Source organism: Rhinoderma darwinii, chromosome 11, assembly GCF_050947455.1.
Source record: "Rhinoderma darwinii isolate aRhiDar2 chromosome 11, aRhiDar2.hap1, whole genome shotgun sequence".
Lineage (NCBI taxonomy): Eukaryota > Metazoa > Chordata > Amphibia > Anura > Rhinodermatidae > Rhinoderma > Rhinoderma darwinii.
Genome location: NC_134697.1, coordinates 96,666,131 through 96,681,950, shown reverse-complemented (window position 1 = coordinate 96,681,950; position 15,820 = coordinate 96,666,131). Strand labels below are relative to the sequence as shown.

The 15,820-nt window shown below is 41.9% G+C and overlaps 1 pseudogene; it reads right to left on the bottom strand.

The window, feature by feature from the left end:
• Nucleotides 1-927: 927 nt before the first annotated feature.
• Nucleotides 928-14,839, bottom strand: LOC142663473 (NACHT, LRR and PYD domains-containing protein 12-like; annotated as a pseudogene).
• Nucleotides 14,840-15,820: the final 981 nt, after the last annotated feature.

Below are 15,820 nucleotides of genomic sequence, written 5' to 3'. Positions count from 1 at the left end.
GCACCGGCCTGTTCATCAGAACGATTCTTGACATCCACATCTGACCCCTTTCAACGACGTCCCTAGGATCCCATTTTGCTAGGTATTTTTTCTCGATTCTCCCATTCTCAGTATTCTCTAGACACCGTTGTACAAAAAAATCCCACAACGTTGCCAGTTTTTGAAATACTGGCGCCGGCTAGTCTAGCACTGATGACCGCGTCTCGTTCCAACTCGCTCGATTTTCCGATTCTAATGTGGATTTACGCTGAAACTGATCTCCGAAAAACTTGCTCACTTGATTTTATTTTGCACTCCGGGGTCACATGTCTAATTTCCATACACAGTGAAACTTCAAATGCAAAAGGACCGGTGTTTCTAATAAAGTGGCCATTCAGGGCAACCGGACCCCATATGTGGCACATGGCTGCATTATGATGGGCATCTGACTGGACTTTAAATGGGGGATATAGCTGGACTCCATATGGCGGGCAGATGTGGATGCATTTTATATGGGGTATAAGATTGGACTCTATATGAGGGGGCACCTGTGGCTGCACTCTATATAGGGGGATATGATGGATGCCGAATGGCTGCTCCCTGGGGCACTATATATGAATAGCACGTGGCTGTTGCTGTATTTAGCAGCTTTGTGGTTATTGCATGCAGGCAGCTCTCGCTATATGAGGTGCTGTGACTGTATTTGCATTCTGTAGCTGGCACACTCAAAAAGGCAGGACCTATACATGGACTTCAGCGTGCGGCAGCTCTGTGTTTGGCTATTTCTAGATCTCCTATTATCATAGAGAGTTACAGCGCACGCAAGACCCCCTGTACGCTGCAAGCGGACCACTACAATAAAATGTGCAGGAGCTGCAGTTGAGGCCCCCATAATTTAGTGGGTTGACCACCATTGCTCTAGAACAGATGAAACCACCAGCACAAACCTTTATATATTTAAAAATGAAATATTATTTAAAAAATTGTCAATAATTTTTTTGGGGGTTATAGCGCGCCACGTGAAGAAACTGGTAAAAACGCCAGGTAGATCATTGCCGAGAACAAGTTCTAGTGTCTTCTGTTCCTCAGGTCTGAAAATCAAAGGAATTTCTATGTCAGGACCCAGTCAATATTCCCAAATAATCAAACATACGTAGCTTCATTGAGTGGTTATCCAGATCGTCCATATCTCATCGATATCCATTACAAACAAATTTGGACAAATTACTAGAAAAAAGTCACATTGGCTACCATAGATGAACCTAGCTTATCATGACCTCATATAGAAGAAGAAGATGACCACATAGAGAAGAAGAAGGAGATGACCACATAGAGAAGAAGAAGGAGATGACCACATAGAGAAGAAGGAGATGACCACATAGAGAAGAAGAAGGAGAAGAAGATGACCACATATAGAAGAAGAAGAAGATGACCACATATAGAAGAAGAAGACCACATATAGAAGAAGAAGAAGAAGAAGAAGAAGACGACACATAGGAGAAGACAACACATAGAAGATGACACATAGAAGAAGACGACACATAGGAGAAGACGACACATAGGAGAAGACGACACATAGGAGAAGACGACACATAGGAGAAGACGACCACATAGGAGAAGACGACCACATAGGAGAAGACGACCACATAGGAGAAGACGACCACATAGGAGAAGACGACCACATAGGAGAAGACGACCACATAGGAGAAGACGACCACATAGGAGAAGACGACCACATAGGAGAAGACGACCACATAGGAGAAGACGACCACATAGGAGAAGACGACCACATAGGAGAAGACGACCACATAGGAGAAGACGACCACATAGGAGAAGACGACCACATAGGAGAAGACGACCACATAGGAGAAGACGACCACATACAGAAGAGGATGACCACATACAGAAGAGGATGACCACATACAGAAGAGGATGACCACATACAGAAGAGGATGACCACATACAGAAGAGGATGACCACATACAGAAGAGGATGACCACATACAGAAGAGGACCACATAAAGAAGATGACCACATATAGAAGATGACCACATATAGAAAAAGATGACCACATACAGAAGAAGATGACCACATACAGAAGAAGATGACCACATACAGAAGAGGATGACCACATATAGAAGAAGATGACCACATATAGATATGAAACTTTTATCAGTAAGAATTAGACAAATACAGTAAAGTTCCTGCTCCTAGAAGTCAAAGAGACTGGCTTATACACTCCAAAACTTTACCTTTAAAGCCATAGGTGAACAGCCAAAACCTCAATTGCCTTTTGTGTATGTAAAATATACATAGGTTCCATCTTGAGTCCTGCAAAAACTGGTAAAAACGTCAGGTAGATCATTGCCGAGAACAAGTTCTAGTGTCTTCTGTTCCTCAGGTCTGAAAAATCAAAGGAATTTCTGTGTCAGGACCCAGTCAATATTCCCAAATAATCAAACATACGTAGCTTCATTGAGTGGTTATCCAGATCGTTCATATCTCATGGATATACAGTACAAACAAATTTGGACAAATTACTAGAAAAAAAAGTCACATTGGCTACCATAGATGGGCGAACCTAGCTTATCATGACCTCATATAGAAGAAGAAGATGACCACATATAGAAGAAGGAGATGACCACATATAGAAGAAGACGAAGATGATGACACATAGGAGAAGACGACACATAGGAGAAGACGACACATAGGAGAAGACGACACATAGGAGAAGACGACACATAGGAGAAGACGACACATAGGAGAAGACGACACATAGGAGAAGACCACATACAGAAGAAGATGACCACATACAGAAGAGGACCACATAAAGAAGATGACCACATATAGAAGATGACCACATATAGAAGAGGACCACATAAAGAAGATGACCACATAAAGAAGATGACCACATAAAGAAGATGACCACATAAAGAAGATGACCACATAAAGAAGATGACCACATATAGAAGATGACCACATATAGAAGATGACCACATATAGAAGATGACCACATAAAGAAGAGGACCACATAAAGAAGATGACCACATAAAGAAGATGACCACATAAAGAAGATGACCACATATAGAAGAAGATGACCACATATAGAAGATGACCACATATAGAAGATGACCACATACAGAAGAAGATGACCACATACAGAAGAAGATGACCACATACAGAAAAGGATGACCACATATAGAAGAAGATGACCACATATAGAAGAAGATGACCACATATAGATATGAAATTTTATCAGTAAGAATTAGACAAATACAGTAAAGTTCCTGCTCCTAGAAGTCAAAGAGACTGGCTTATACACTCCAAAACTTTACCTTTAAAGCCATAGGTGAACAGCCAAACCCTCAATTGCCTTTTGTGTATGTAAAATATACATAGGTTCCATCTGGAGTCCTGCAAAAAATCCATCATGAAGGGTTAATCAATTCCACAAGATTGTCCTAACCCAAATAAACTAGTCAGAGATTTTGACTAAGGGATGGTGAGGAACGTATCTAGACGTTCCCCTTGAGAAGATATATTTTTTTTTTAAATAACGTAATATCCAACTACAAATAACATATGGTCCATCTCTGGCTCCCTCAATTTGGCCTAGATCTTTACTTAACAAATAAAGGAACACTTACACATTCTTCCATAAGCGAGAGGCCGGATGTTCAAGCCTCTTACACATAGCATCGACCTCCACTTGGGGCTGATCTTCATCTACATTAATGGAGACATCAAGCACCTTCAGGGTCTTGCTTTTTTTAAGAACGTCATGAAATTCTTCACAGGAAGTAGAGTTCAAATTACAATAGCCGACTCTGTACAAAGAAATAGCAATGACCAAAAAATAGTGGTGGTTAGAAAAAAATATTTGGTGAGATGGTGGAATTTTATTTTCCTTTCATTGGAGCCAACACAAAAGTAAAGTAGAAGACGTTACATTTGTTTAACTTGTCTCCTTCTTCGACCTCGGTAAAGAAAATCATAAGACTTTAGGGTGAGGGGTGGATTTCTTCGCGAAACAACCAAGGGTTTCATTGTGGTACATCATAGGTCAACAGAAATCTAAAGTGACCTGTGAGTCCACCAGGTGTTGTCAACCCATGGCTCAACTACAGAAGAAACTTCCAGCAAAGGGTTACACGTACGAGCCGATAGTGGAAAGTTGTATGAAGTTGTATGAAGGTGGAGACCCTTTATAGAGGACTTGTGGTGTCACGAGCCACTATTCATCATTACATCCTCTCTTTGCAGAATACAAAATATTGTATGGATCACACCTTTACTGCTAAAAGATACAACCCAAACCTTCGGATTTCATCTTTGGTCACCTCAACGTCTGCAGGACACAACGTGGATCTTTGAGGGTCTCGCAAAGAACTTTCACACCAGAATCTTCAATTTGGTTTCGGTCAAGGTTCAGCTTGGTCAGAGACCGAGTGACAACAAGAACAGATTGAAGATATTCATAAGAGGATGACGTCAGGTCACAGCCATACAAACTGCACAAAAGAAAGTACGACACACGAACAAATGTTTTACTGGGAAAATGGACAACCCAAAAGCCAATTTCAACAACTTTACTAATCTCGTCATTTGGGTACATTTTCAACTGTAATTTTTGGAATAAAATTGATGGTACAGTGAAGCACATTTCTACCTGGAGACACGTAAATACCGCCTAATTCTCACCCCAGCTCCTTCAAGATACAACTTTGATCTTTGAGCCCCTCACACAAAATGTCAACGCCGGAGTCTTCTAGATTATTCCACGTTAGATCGAGTTTGGTGAGAGATCGACTTGTGGTGATAACCGATCGAAGGTCATCACAAGAGGAGAAGGTCAGCTTACAATGGGAAAGGCTGAGGAGAGGGAAGACAACAGGATACCGGCTCATACCCCATTATTACCGACTCCACAATGCTCCTCATCAGGAGTCCTCTAGAATTTAATTTGGAAACCTTACATCAGTTCCTGCAGGGTACAGTCCAGACTTCTGAGGGCTTCACATAGAATTTTGATGCCAGAGTCCTCCAGATTATTATACGTAAGATCCAAAATCCGGAGGTTGCGGTTTGTAAGAAGCACCGAGCAGAAATGTTCACAGCATGATGAGGCGAGACTACTTTCATGTATACTGCAATGAAGAGAAGGTAAATTATGTGACCCATCATATTTTCAGTCAAGACCAAAAGGGGAAATCCAGCTTCATAAATTTCCCGATAGGTCATTTAGACAAATGAGAAGATGACACCCAATTTCCGAATGACGAGGCCCCACAATTATTTCAACTGTCCTCCAGAACCAATTGGACTTTTCCATAATTAGAAACTTATGATGTGATGCAATGCAAATCAATGTGCCTTGATCTGAACATTGTAAAGGAATTTTTTTGGCGCAACGGGAACTAAAGACTAATGCATTCCCTTTATTTGAGGAGCGGTTGTCGGTCGGAGTTCCGAAACCAATGTCATTTTTTGACATATGAAAGACTAATTAAATGTTACCTTTAAATCAAAGTATAACCCTGACCTCAGCTCCTGCAGGGTACAGTCCGGGTGCTTGAGTCCTTCACACAGAAGTTTAGCTCCTGTATCTTGGAGTGCTTCATCCATTAAGAACAGTGTGGTGAGGGACCGGTTGGAAATAAGGACAGAGCGGAAGTCATCACAGCAGGCGGAGGTGACACTAGAATAATCCATCCTGATGGAACAATATACTCTCAACAACAGACTTACATTTGATAAATGGTTTCTATTGAGATGGACCATAATGACTATGTTCATCAGAAGGTCACTTCATTCATGCACAGCGCTGTGATAAGGTATTTACCCACTTCTAGATGTGCCCTTTTATTGCGTTTGTCCCCAGACATGGGATGGTGGTGAACTTTTAGGAGAGGTCAACCCAAAATGTCAAAAACTCATCCAGGAAATTACAGAACATCCAAGAAGAACATCCAATGACCTGCAGCCTCCCCAACCTTAGGTAAGGTCATGGTTTAGTAACATTTGGTCAGTTACGTAAGATGGTAGTAGTGTGGTAGTGTGGGGGGCTCTGCCTTCTTGGCACCTGGAAAATATGTCTGGCAAAAACAAGCTTACATCTGAAGGGCAAGGGGAAAATAACGAAAGTTCTGGACTGGTCAAGTCTTTACCTTCACCCAATATTGGGTTTTGTGGAGAAACGTTAAGGAAGAGAAGAGTTAATTGGATCACATCTTAAAAGTTTTCCCCTGGATTCCGACACTTATGTGTGACAACAAGATATGTTTTAGAATGTCCTGTTGAATATTATAGAATTATCACCTGAAGTTTTGGACAGTGCATCCTGGGTATCGGAGTCCATCACAAAGAAATTTCACTCCAAGGTCTTCCAGGGGATTCAACGCTAGGTCAAGTTTTAGGAGAGAACGGTTTGTCTTGAGAGAAGAGCCGAGTTCCTCACAACTGGACGCTCTTAGGTCACAATTATTTATTCTGCAGAAGTAGGTATTAAAACGAGATATGATGGCAGCATGGGCAAAAACATGGCAGATGAAATTTAATGTTGATAAATGTAAAGTAAGACACCTAGGACGCAATAATAGTATTACTGCATTTACATTAAATGGAATAAAGCTGGGGATAACGGAACAAGAGAAGGACCTGGGTATTCCAGTAACAAATAAGCTATGAGGCAGCACTCAATGTCAGGCAGCAGCTGCAAAAGCAAATGGGATTTTAGGGTGTACACACAAAAAAAAAAAAGAGAGATAAAAACCTGTTATTCAAATGTAATATTACCCCTCGATACATGTAATATTACCCCTCTATGAATTTCTTGTGAGGCCACATCTTGAATATGGAATTCAGTTTTGGACTCGAAATTGTAAAAAGGATATAGGAGAACTGGAGAGGGTTCAAAGGCGGCGACTAGAGTATTAAATGGGACAAGGGAAGGCTAGAGAAATCGGACTTGTTCAGCTCAGAAAAAAAAAAAAAGACGCCTTAGATGTGATCTTATTAACATGTATAAATATATGTGTGGTCAGTACAGAGAACTAGCACAGGATCTGTTCCTTACAAGGACTCTACAAAGAAAGGCGTTTCAGACATCATTATAGGAAAGGGTTCTTTACAGTTAGAGCAGTCACACTATGGAATCCCCGACCCCAAGAGGTAGTAATGGGAGATACTATGTCAGCATTTATAAAGGCGAGATGATTATTTACTGACGAACAGCATGGAGGGTAATAATTAATCTAGCAATGAATGACATGTAGTTTATTGAGAAAGGCTGAACTTGATGGACCGGGGTCTTTTTTCAACCTATATAACTAGGTTACTAAATCCTATGACTTGGAGGACTGGACATTTGACTCTAAAATTCCATAGCATTCATAGTTAAATTCTCACCCCAGCTCCTGTAGAGCGCAGCCCGGATGCTGGAGACCTCCACACAGATACTTAATATCAGATTCCGTCAGTTTATAGTGACTTAGAAGAAGTTTGGTGAGTGTTTGGCTTGAAGAGATAAAATTGCTGAGATATCTGAAGAATGTCGGGATCAAGACACAAACCTGCAAACTGAAATTAAAAATAAAAACATCTGGGAACATGTTTTGATTTTCAAAAGAAAAAAGTAATTTCTGTTGGGTAAAAAACAAGAAAGAGGTTTATGAGCGAAGCCCAAGGTCAAGAGGAGGGAGTAAAGCTGGTAGAGAAAAAGTCACCATCAGAACTCACCACAACTCCTGTATTTTACTGTCCGGACTACACAACCAGAAAGTGTTTTGAGATTTTTCGGTGTCTTCTGAAAATCCACACCTTGTAAAGCTGAAGAAAAAGATGCTGATTATTTTAGCTTTCAACTATTCGACGGAACGGGGTCCATGGCTGTCTCCACTTCTTCAAGGGTAACTGAACAGTCCAACTAAATTTAAGCTATGAATATCCTTTTAAGGCGATGTAAAAAAACAGGAATATTAATTTCCCCTCCCATAGAATGGATTCGGTGACACTACATGTCAAAGACTTTAATACTTACCAGATCTTTGAAGATCTATGGAACAGTGGAAACAATATTTCCGAGTCTTCTGGGTGAAAAACATAGTCTTCTAGGGTAAGCTCACTGAAGCCTCCGCAATTTTCCAGACAATAGAGAAGTTCTTTGGTGCAGACATTTTCCACAACTCCATAATATGAACCAGATCCAATTTGTAACGTCTCGGTACTAAAAACTTTACAAACAGAGGAATCGTCCTGCGTCTCGTATACGTAGTATATAGAATCGGTGGAAAAACCAGAGGGCTTGCCACTTGTGATCCACTTTTCCATGGCTGGTCTTGTTCTTAATGAAACATTGCAGCCCACAAGGTGCGCAAACTCCTGTAATTGCTTTTCATTGAGGAGACCAAAGAGGAATCTCACAGTTCTGGATAAATATGGGTGATATTCAGAGTGATCAGAAAAAGATTCACTGCGGCAGACCTCCGGTAGAAAGGAGTCTTCTGTATGTCAGGAATTCTCTTCTTCCAGTACGTAATACAGAGCGGCCAAATATTCCTGTACGCTCATATGAACGAAGCTGAAGGAAGACTGAACCTCAACATCATAGGAGAAGATATTTTTATTCAAAAACACTGATTCCACTTCTGCGGTCGCGAGTCCATGTCTTCTGAGATCTTCTTCCTCAAACAGAGTTCTCTGATTTAATACGCCTTCATTGGCTAACGCACAAAGCTTCTTGAGGAGGGCGAACACGGGCTGGCTGGGGTCCAGATTCTTCATCAAACTCTTTACGTAGAGCAAATAGATTGAAGTGGTTGTTTTGAGGGTCAAAACGTTCTCTTTTATCCCCTGCCTTAGTATGTTGCAGACCATCCAACACTTTAGTGGAACACCGCAAATGGATCTTAGGGCTTTATTGCCCTTTATTAACGCAAGAGCTTCGTCCGCTCCCTTGTTATTTTTTAAAAAGCTTTGGACATGTTCATCCAGGTTTTTTTCTGTAAATCCAAGAAGTTCAAAGTGAAATGCAGACTGGACATAGTCCTTTATCTTCTTTAATGAAGAGGTTCTGGTGGTGATAATTAATGAAGTTTCACTGAGCATTTCCTTCCGAAACAAAGCTCTGAGAAAGATTTCTTTGTGGGTCTCCTGAAAGGGGTCTCCATGTTCCATGAAGTCATCCTCTCCTGTCCATTGCAGCTCATCAAAACCATCAATAACTAGAAGTATTTTCTCTGGGTCGTTAAAAATGGACTTGATCAGATCATCAGAACATTGTAAATTACAGGCTTCGGCTAAGAGTCCAGTAATGTTAACGTTACCAGATATTGTTAATTGCTCTACAGCTCATATAAAAGACAAAAGTTAAATCTCCAAAGAGACTTCTGGAAGCCCAGTCCTGCAAGATCTTTCGTGAGGTCAAAGTCTTTCCAATTCCAGGAGGACCTTGTAGCTCTATAGTCTTCGGAACACTTCCCCGAATATCAGGGACGAACAGATCCTGGATATCCGAAGGAGAATATTTCTCTGAAGACTTGCCGACCTCAATTGGCTGAAGTAGGGTGCCCGAGGGCAAAGTGTGGTCTTCATCCCATTCCCTCTGTATGAGACGGAGTCTTGGATACTGTGCCTCTAAGCTGACAATACGACCTAGACGGAAGGTCTTCTCTTTATTACTTTGGCAGCTATCGGTCATTGATGCCAAATAGTTTACTCTCCATTCTACATCAGATTAACATAAAATGAAAAAATTTTGTTAGTCTTCAACATGACTTCAATTTGGATTAAAGTTTATATAACATGCAAATTTAAAATGTGACTGAAATCTTATGGAAAAAGGGTTCAAATATCGAGAAATAATCTGAAAATTCAGAGAGGTAAACCAAGTATGGTTTAAGGTCTAAGCTCGGTAGAAGACATTATATGGAGCGCACCAAGTTCTTTCCCTGGGAAAGAGACAAATCATCCTAAAAACTGCGCCATACATTACCCCAATAAGTGCCACACAATGCCGAAAGTATTCCACTATACTTGGCCCAAAAAGTGTTCTCCTGTTCTTTCCTACACGGCTTTTGTGCCCAGGAAACAAATGCCCCCGAAAAGTAGCCAATTGTATGTGCTGCACATAGGAGACCCTTAGGTGGCCTCTATCACCCTACAGAAAGAGCGCTGGACTAAGATCTGTGTCTACATGCGAAGACATTGAGCTTCAATATGAAAAAAATAAATTATTCCCATCCGATTCCAAAATTAATCACTATGATGGATTTCTACAAAAATACTTTAACCTCCCAATCAAGTTTTGAGGAACCTGGTCAGGGTCGGACTGGCCCACCAGAGAACCAGAGGATTCTCCCGTGGGCCCAGACACAATAATGGGCCTTAAAGGTCCAGCAGAAGCTTGCGGTTGCCTCACCAGGTGAAACGGTGGTTGGGTGCCCGCCTTCTCGATATAGGTGCGGGTCCTAGAGCTAGCACACACATCTATCAGACATTTATGGCATACTGGTGGATATACCATAAATGTGGAGGTTAAGAATTCCCTTTTAAGGGCAGATTTCCATCCAATGTCTATGGCCAGTTAAAACTGAAGTTCTCATGAACGTACGAAGATCTCAAAGGGCTACTGATAGGAAGATGGTCAAAAAATTGAGACCCGGACTATAGAACCTCAACTCAACCTGGAGGATGTAAAAAAGGAGGTATCGAGAAGAATCATCATGAGAATAATGTAAACAGTAAAAGAGCAGAGTCACCTTGTAGTGTAGAATCCATCATGACATCAGGACCGCTGGGAGCAGTGGACATCAGCTGAAAAGAGAAGGATTCAATTATATATCGATATGCGATAAGTGAAGGAGGCTCAGAAGATCTGAATAAGCCCTACAAGACAAGTAGTCAAAGTTTGAAACCGTGTCTGGAACCATCCTGGAGCGTTGACGTTTTGGAGGACCATACACAAGTTCATTGGTGACCTCCACGACAATTCTTCTACTACAGGATTATTCCCAATGACCACTGCGTAAAGCCTGATAAGAAAAACATTTCACAACTATCCATGAGGAACTCATGGCCCCAATTCGTACAATGGTAACACAAGGTTCCTTCAAACCACCGACATCCAGACCAGGTCATGGTCAAAACCTTCCCTGATTCAAAACCCTTGGATCTCTAAAATGCGACGTGATGACCGTGACCATGAGCCATATATTCCTTCCCCCATTGGACATAAAATGTAAAAAAAAAATTATACTCATCGCTTCTCCCTTCCGGGTCCCCTCAGGCTTCCTCAGCATGCCGCGGCTCATACAAGATCCTGAGGCCAAGTAGCGCCCGGGACTTATATGCGACAACACTAAACGTCCTGAGCGCTGGGTCGACGTCAACGTCCTGACACTGCCCGGCATCAGGATCTGGTATGAACGGCGGCATACAGATGGACCCGGTGGGGAGAAGCGAAGAGGAGCGCATACTTTTTTTTATTTTTTGTTGTTTGATGGGGCTGGGGTAGTCAAATTGGTGGGGCAAGGCACGGCCTTTCTACACCCCACAGAGTAAAAATGTATTACGTCTGAATATACAGAGATAATTATCAAGAAGTAGGTCTTACGGGAACCTTTATCTTCCTGTAAAAACCCAACCTAAGAAACGTTTATAGACATGATGAAGAACATAAGAACCAGTATCTGAGGGGGGGGGGGATTTAATCCCGAGAAGTACTATGTGGGTGTGGAAAATTCTAGGGGGTTCAGGGGTTATGGAAGGCAAGATGCAGGACAACTTAGGGGCGGTCAACTCAAAATCCTCTTCACAACTGGATCTCTCCCGATCCCCTGAGGCCTGGTGGCCCTCAATACAATACAACTAGTGATCTCCTCCTAACCCCAATCATTGGCTATGTGAGATGGAGAAGGTCAACCCATGAACAGAAGTCATCACCTTAAGGAGATCTAGAACCTAAAAAAATCTGTTCTGTGAGGCCTCTAGGACTATCCAAAACGATGTTCTATCTTATAGTCTGGTTTTTTAGGTACAAGACTGGGGCAGAAAAGAGGCTTAAAGGCGCAATTTGTATTTTGCCCTTTTTATACCACTTTTCTGGAAAAAGGATAGGCTTCCTAAAAGGGTGCGGTGAGTATGCTGACCTTACCGCTTCTCTTCTCCGCCCTGGATCCCCTTAGGCTCTCTCAGCATGGCGCGGGTCTGACACCGGCAGAACCGGAAGGGGGGGGGTGGTGGATGGCACCCGGCCATGGCTCTACAATAGTGGTGCACGGCTAAGGTCATTGCGCCACATTTGTGGAGCATGGTTGGCCGAAAGATGCGACACATATATATACGGTGGAAGTTGGGTAGGGCACTATGGAGCGGACTCACGGGCTGAGCGTGCTTCATAGCGTGTCGGCATCTAAGCCATTAGAAACAGGGGACGGCCCACTTTGATATGGCATCGGCTCCCCCCCATGTGATCTCGGGGTGCTGATGGTAGCACGGAGACCTTATGAAGGCCCCCAGGTCTGCCATCTCTGTACTCCTATTAAGCTCTATCGACAGGAGACGAAGTAGAACGATAAACTGCAATACATTAGTATTACAGTATATCATGCAAACGATCCAACGATCGCTGGTTCAAGTCCCCTAGAACTAATAAAATAAGTTTAATACAGTTAAATTAAGATCTTTTATATATATATATATATATATATATATATATATATATATATATATATATATATATAAAGAAAATGGTAAAAGTGATAAAAACAGACAAACTCTCAAACGCAATGTAAAAAACCCTAATAATTACCACACCTGGAATCCCCGCGTTCGTAAGTCAGAACTATTGCAATATAACGTTATTAAACCCGCACGGTGAACGACGTAAAAAAAAATGTAAACGTCAGAACCGTTATTTTTTGGGTCACCTCATCTGCCGCAAAAAAATAGAACGGAGAAGTGATCAAAAAGTGTCATGTAGCCCAAAATGGCGCAGATAGAAACGACAGCTCTCCCCGCAAAAAATACGCCCTCAATCGCCGGGAAAAAAACCTAAAGTTATGGCTTTTGGAAGGTGAGGAGGAAAAATCGAAATAAAAAAAATGGCCGTGGCAGGAAGCGGTTAAAACGGGCGTACGAAACGGCAGCCTGTATACATTCTGCCCACTGTGTTTAACTAGACTGTGTCTCCAGCCAAGAGGACTTTGACCTAGTCAAGAGAAAACGCAGTATATTCTATACAGCGTTTGATGTCCTGTGAGGTCATATATCATATCAGCATGTCCTGTGATGTCATATATCATATCAGCATGTCCTGTGATGTCATATATCATATCAGCATGTCCTGTGATGTCATATATCATATCAGCATGTCCTGTGATGTCATATATCATATCAGCATGTCCTGTGATGTCATATATCATATCAGCATGTCCTGTGAGGTCATATATCATATCAGCATGTCCTGTGAGGTCATATATCATATCAGCATGTCCTGTGAGGTCATATATCATATCAGCATGTCCTGTGATGTCATATCATATCAGCATGTCCTGTGATGTCATATATCATATCAGCATGTCCTGTGATGTCATATATCATATCAGCATGTCCTGTGATGTCATATATCATATCAGCATGTCCTGTGAGGTCATATATCATATCAGCATGTCCTGTGAGGTCATATATCATATCAGCATGTCCTGTGATGTCATATATCATATATGACATCACAGGACATGCTGATATGATATATGACATCACAGGACATGCTGATATGATATATGACATCACAGGACATGCTGATATGATATATGACATCACAGGACATGCTGATATCATATCAGCATGTCCTGTGATGTCATATATCATATCAGCATGTCCTGTGATGTCATATATCATATCAGCATGTCCTGTGAGGTCATATATCATATCAGCATGTCCTGTGAGGTCATATATCATATCAGCATGTCCTGTGAGGTCATATATCATATCAGCATGTCCTGTGATGTCATATATCATATCAGCATGTCCTGTGATGTCATATATCATATCAGCATGTCCTGTGATGTCATATATCATATCAGCATGTCCTGTGATGTCATATATCATATCAGCATGTCCTGTGATGTCATATATCATATCAGCATGTCCTGTGATGTCATATATCATATCAGCATGTCCTGTGATGTCATATATCATATCAGCATGTCCTGTGATGTCATATATCATATCAGCATGTCCTGTGATGTCATATCATATCAGCATGTTCATATCAGCATGTCCTGTCATTATTTAATTTCAGTTACTTATATAGCACCAACATATCACGCAGCGATGTACAGAGGTCCTCTTTTACTGTCCCCATTGGGGCTCACAATCTAAATTCCATATTGGTATGTTTTCGGGGTGTGGGAGGAAACCGGAGTACCCTGAGGAGACCCACGCAAACATGGGGAGAACATACAAACTCCATGCAGATGTTGTCCTTGGAACTCAGGACCCCAGCGCTGCAAGGAAACAGAGCTAACCACTGAGCCACCGTGCTGCATATATATATATATATATATATATCAGGGTGGAGGAGTCTCACGTGGAATGACAGTGGAGTTAGTTCTCACCTGGAAGTGGACCCGGATATCAGAAACTATTATGGATTACCAAGAGGACACCCTGCTGTTTTGTCCTTCATCACTAGAGGGCGCTCAAGTATGTTGAGAACACTTCCTGTAGTAAGAATTTCCTCAGAAAGCAGCCATGTTGTTGTAGACCAGTGTGCATTCAGTTCCATGTGTGGATTAGAAATGAAAGTGCTGATGTAACATTGTAGAAAGAAAAGCACACCGTATATAGGAGGTTGCCCCCCCCCCCCCCCCGTAATAATCATAATGTAATATACAGTGTTGAATAATAAAAAATAGGTAAATGGGACAGTGGTGCAATACCTACGAATGTAACGGGGTGTGAAAGTATGAACAGAAATGAAATCCATGTAAATACGAGCGCAACGACCCCTGAAAACAGCTGATCGAGAGTCGGACCCCCACTAATACATCCTATGGACAGTAGCAAAAGTTCTTCTTGCCCCCCCCCCCAAACTTCTTCTCATGGCCGACGGCTGCATCGCTGGTTCTTCTAAGTGATAAGCAGCACCTGCAGCCGGGGGCGTCACTGAGGTATTCAAATGTCAGGGGGAAAAGCCCCAACACATATACATACGTGCGTGCGTATAGGAGACAGCATATCTATAGCACTACGACCCTATAGCTACGGATAGGATTAGATACATAGCTCAGCAGAGTATCACACATGATAGGATTAGATACACAGCTCAGCAGAGAGTATCACACATGATAGGATTAGATACACAGCTCAGCAGAGTATCACACATGATAGGATTAGATACACAGCCCAGCAGACAGTATCACACATGATAGGATTAGATACACAGCTCAGCAGACAGTATCATACATGATAGGATTAGATACACAGCCCAGCAGACAGTATCACACATGATAGGATTAGATACAGTGTCTCAGCAGACAGTATCACACATGATAGGATTAGATACACGGCTCAGCAGAGAGTGTCACACATGATAGGATTAGATACACGGCTCAGCAGAGAGTGTCACACATGATAGGATTAGATACACAGCTCAGCAGACAGTATCACACATGATAGGATTAGATACACAGCTCAGCAGACAGTATCACACATGATAGGATTAGATACACAGCTCAGCAGACAGTATCACACATGATAGGATTAGATACACGGCTCAGCAGGCAGTATCACACATGATAGGATTAGATACAGAGCTCAGCAGGCAGTATCACACATGA